Below are 5,676 nucleotides of genomic sequence, written 5' to 3' on the forward strand. Positions count from 1 at the left end.
CTTATTTAGAGCTATTTTTAGGCGAACAGAATACAAATAAAAAATCCTTGTAGAGTTAAAAATAACTACCTATCTGTTAGCACAAAAAAAATGTTAACTGCTTAAATTAATAAATTGATTTAAAAGTAAATCCGTTACATTTAAATGTTTTTCGCGCCTAAACTTTTTGATTTGTACCGGCAGATGGCTGTAACAGCAAGTGTAAAGAGTGATTCATTTAATGTAAGATGCTTCTCTCGTTGTCTGGTTGCAGCTAACCATTAGCCATTAGTCTACATAATATAGAGAACACGGAATAAACACAGAAAAAAACTTTTATGAAACCCAGTAATTTTTGACTCTTCTTAAAATGAATAGATGGCGCTACGTTCTCAAACTCTTTAGTTAGCTTAGTTCGTTTCACTATAGTGTCATTAGTTGACACTAGATGGCACTGCAGGCAAGATGTGTAATCACCGGAAATGCTGTTATCAGTAAGAAGAGCAATTTATGCACTGATAAAAATGATTGCATAGTTTCATAACCCGAAACCTATTTTCAGCTATGCACATTGAGTTCTTGCTACCAGTTTTTTATCGGAACATGTGTATACATTATGTACGGTTTTATCCTTATTGAGTGGAGGGAACTTCAATAAATCGAGAGTGGGTAGAGTCAGCAGCAAATGTAGCTTTATGACTTTTATGAGTGTGTTTCAAAGTAAATAATGTATTTGAAATTCTCAAAATAAGCTCTTTCATTTGATATATATAACACGATATAGTTTGAAAAACTTTATTTTATAACTTTCTCATTTAGCCCCCAAAAGTGGCCCCCATGTTTGAAATTCATTTGTTTACGTTACATGTCCGTCTTTGGGTCACTAATTTACATATGTGTACCTAATTTCAACTTAATTGGTCCTGTAGTTTCCGAGTAAATAGGCTGTGACAGACATACAGACAGATAGACAGACGCACGAGTGATCCTACTATAAGGGTTCCGTTTTTTCCTTTTGAGGTACAGAACCCTAAAAAGGTTTCGACGAATTGAGAACCTCCTTCTTTTTTAAATGTCGATTAAAAACAGAGCATACTACCTGCATTTTGTCTCTGTGGAATAAAAGCCCAGAATGCAGTTTCCTGGTGGCGCATGCGGCCTCGGTTTTGAAAGTGAATGACCTTACCTTAGTAAAGTTATGCTTTTATTTTACACTTCAATGTTGCCTTACCTTTAATCGGTGTTTTAGGGTTCCTTAACGGACATTCTGGCGGTTACTGCACCGCTTGACAATTGTGTTCCCAGACAATGACGATTTCGTGTACAGATGTACATAGTGCATAATTGTTTTCCTTCGTTTTTTCACGGAAACGTACGAACGTGTCTTGCTATTTCAGTCAGTCTCGGTACAAAAAGTACCTACTGGGGTTGACTGAAGTAGCATGACAAATACGAACGTTTCCGAGAAAATACGAAAGAAAACAATTATGCACTACATCTGTACATTTCTATGGGCGTCCTTTAGCTGGGCTGTAACCGCGAAAATCGAAGTTCGCAAATTGCGGGCATTTTTCTCTGTCAATCTTATTACGCCTTCATTGGAGTAAAAGAGAAAGATCCCCGCAATTTGCGAATATCGGTTTTCGCGGTAGCCCCTCTGGTGCCATTCTAGGTAAAGTCCGTCACACGAGTCCGCGACAATATTAAGTCTGTTTTTTTATATAGAGCCCTCCGGAAAACTTATTGGTACGAGTCAGAGGGCCTACCGCGAACCACGTTCGACGTGTTGCCTCCCCGGCACACTTACGTACGAATGTACAAGTGCGACAGAGAGGCAGCACGTCGAACGTGATTCGCGGTAGGCCCTCAGAGTTTGAACCCGCGACCTCAGGTCCGACATGTCATTCTCTATGACGGCTTCTCGGTGATCACGTGGTGCTTTCCATAGAAAACGAAGCGCCGGAAGCTCCGGTCCGGCCCCGGCCCGGTCTAGCGTGATCCTTCGTTATATAATTTTTCAGTTGTATTCACGTGTAGGTATTTGGTCGCGGGTGTCGCTGCAGCACTAACTTCCTACTCACAGGTACATTCATGATTACATGATAAGAAAATAATCGATTTTGAATTGCTTTCCGCTCATATTTACTTATCATTTATCATAATTAATCGGAATTCACAAATTGTTTTCCAACAGATCGAAATGATAGGCGATAGAGTGATATAGACGTCCGAGGGCAAGCGAGGTCGCTAATTAGACGAGGCAGGCTGGCATGTAATCTCTGCCCAAGTAGCACAGATAGCTCTATAACTACTCACTTTTAGTTCTATCTAACGCTTTGTGCGTATTAAGACACTTATAAGAGCACACTCGTGGTCCTACAGCTGTATAATAGATCTCAGTGATATTTATATAGCTTAGGGCTGATTAAAAGCTGCATTCCGGCTCTGAAAACTACCATTAATACGCAAAGAGTGATATAAAGGTATATTTGCTACGACCCTAATGACCCTATACAGCTTTAAGGGTTATCAAATGCTTTAACCGTTATAAGGTCTGTTTAGTGGATAAAATTACGCCATGTGCTGTATAAGGAGGTAATTGTGGACTTTTATTACGTTGACTTATTAAGGGAGCACAAGTGAACTATTATGAAGCTAATAGACGTATAATGGAACACATGTGGCACATAATACAGCTTGTCGCTTAACATGTTTACCACTAAGCAGCTTTTATTACACTGACTTTTAAGGGAGCACGAGTGAACTAATATGAAGCCAATAGACGTATAATGGAACACATGTGGCGCATAATACAGCTTATCGCTGAACGTGTTTACCGCTAAGCAGCTTTTATTACGCTGACTTTTTAAGGAAGCACGAATGAACTATTATGAAGCCAATAGACGTATAATGGAACACACGTGGCGCATAATACAGCTTATCGCTGAACATGTTTACCGCTAAGCAGCTTTTATTACGCTGACTTTTAAGGGAGCACGAGTGAACTAATATGAAGCCAATAGACGTATAAATGGAACACATGGGGCGCATAATACAGCTTATAGCTGAACATGTTTACCGCTAAGCAGCTTTTATTATTCTGACTTTTTGAGGAAGCACGAATGAACTATTATGAAGCCAATAGACATATAATGGAACACATGGGGCGCATAATACAGCTTATCGCTGAACATGTTTACCGCTAAAGCAGCTTTTATTTCGCTGACTTATTATAAAGGAGAACGAGTGAACTATTATGAAACCAATAGACGTATAATCGAACACATGTGGCGCATAATACGGCTTAGCGCTGAACATGTTTACCGCTAAGGGGTCATCCATTAATTACGTCACACGTTTAGGGGGAGGGAGGGGGTCAAGAAAATGTGACATATTGTGACATGGGGGAGGGGGGAGACACAAACTTTGTGACGTCACTTTAACTTCATCAGTAACCGATTTTTTTTTTTAATTATTTTATTCGCTGTACATTTAAATAACAAGTTTTTAAAACGATAATCGTTTTTATTCTTTTAATTTTCTTTCCTAAGCAGTTTTGGGTTATAAAATTACTAATATTTATATCGTCAAAAATATTTTGATAAAATATTAATAATACTTAGGTACTTACTTAATTCGATTTGGCGATTTCGTAGAAAAAATGTGACGTCACACTAGGGGGGAGGGGTTTGCCAAATGTGACCAAATGTGACAAGGGGGGGGGGGGGGGGGGGGGGGTCAAAAAACCTAGAAATTCGTGTGACGTAATTAATGGATGACCCCTAAGCAGCCTATTATACTACCATTGGGACTGTCTGCATAGCGGCTGTTAAAACGTTCATAAGATGCCTTATAACTGTTTAGAGGTTCACTAGTGTATCGAAATAACGACTTGGACTTTATAGTGGTTCACTTAAGTATCTTTATCAGATATATAACAGTCGTATGCTGCATATAAGAATTTTAACGGTTCACGTTGCTTTTTAACATTGACCGCCATTTTATTGTATATAACCTACAAAATTGAAATTGCTTTTCCAACTTTTAAGGGTAACAATATGGTTTTGTGCCTGAGTTCTTAACCTAAATCATTAGTTTAGTACTTCCTATAACGTATTATTAACTTTTTATCTCATAATTCTGTCCAAACCACTGAAATAGTTTTTACACATAGCTTATTTATATCATTAATTTAAATAAATACTGATTATTTTCGTGGCGCACTGAAATTTTCTTAGAAAATGTATATATATAATGTCAATAAACTTGCATTCCCAAACATCTTTCTCGCATTAATATATAAAAGATCATGTACAAACATTTAACTAAACACTTTAACAAAATGACTTATGGTGTCGTTGCGCTTAACGTTTTTGCTTCAATATAAATATATTCACCTCTGCGTTCGTCGTCACTATACTAAATATGTGGTATTATCTATGAAAAGGGACCTTATTGTCGATGGCGCTTACGACACTAACATCGATGAGCACAAAACGTAGTAGTTTAAAATTGGGGATTCTGGCCCATTTTAGTTATTTTGATTTCCAATTTAGCAATTAAGTTTCTTTGATTACTGGAACATTCAATGTTGCTGTCTATCCAATGCGGAGGTCAATTTATGTTATGTGACGCTGATGAACTTATCAGTCATCGGGTTTAAAGGTCCCTTTGTAGTTTTTTATAAATAACTCGTAAACGGTGACCTGTAGCAAAAATGTTCTGATACATAAGTAATCTGCGTAAAATTGTCTACATTAAATATTCTATACACTTTTTCGCTAGGATCAGTATTTAAAAAAATATTTAAGGTAAAAAGTTAAATATGATCAATTGTTAATATTTTTTGTAAATAACTCGTAAACGGTGGCCTGTACCAAAAAATGTTCTGATACATAAGTAATCTACTTAAAATCTACTCACACCAGAGGATGCTGAAGACCGGACGCTTAGCTAAAACGCTAGGTTGAAGGAGAAGAAGATTGATCCTAGCGAAAAAGTGTATAGAATATTTAAGGCGCTCTTATACTCGAGTTTTACGTTTTCAAGGGGGTGAAGCAGACGAGTGGTAGAACGGACAGGCGGGCGCCCCGCGCGGCGCACCGCACCATTCCCGCGCAGCACGTCTACGTCCTTATTCCGACGACATCGGTATTCTGAATCGTCAGTTCCGGGATTTTTAGTTCGGCAATTAATATTGAAAAATATTTATTAGTAAATTCGAATTTTGATGAGTACTTAATGAAATTAAAAACCGGACAAGCGCGAGTCGGACTCGCCCACTGAGCCCACCGAGGGTTCCGTACTTTTTAGTATTTGTTGTTATAGCGGCAACAGAAATACATCATCTGTGAAAATTTCAACTGTCTAGCTATCACGGTTCGTGAGATACAGCCTGCTGACAGACGGACGGACGAACGGACGGACAGCGGAGTCTTACTAATAGGGTTCCGTTTTACCCTTTGGGTAGGGAACCCTAAAAATGGTAGGTAAGACGGTGAGGTCGGTGAGTGTACCTAAATAATTATTAATTATATGTATACAATATGAGTGTATACTTGACTGATCATGTTTTTGTAAAAATCGATTTCGACTGGCAAAACATATTATTTTTTGGCAACCGGGTTTTTTAACGTAATTAGACCCCGCTGAATCCGAAATTGCCGGTTGATTGATCGAATTCTTGACTGGAAGAGA

The sequence above is a fragment of the Cydia splendana genome, chromosome 24 (assembly GCF_910591565.1).
Source record: "Cydia splendana chromosome 24, ilCydSple1.2, whole genome shotgun sequence".
Taxonomy (NCBI): domain Eukaryota; kingdom Metazoa; phylum Arthropoda; class Insecta; order Lepidoptera; family Tortricidae; genus Cydia; species Cydia splendana.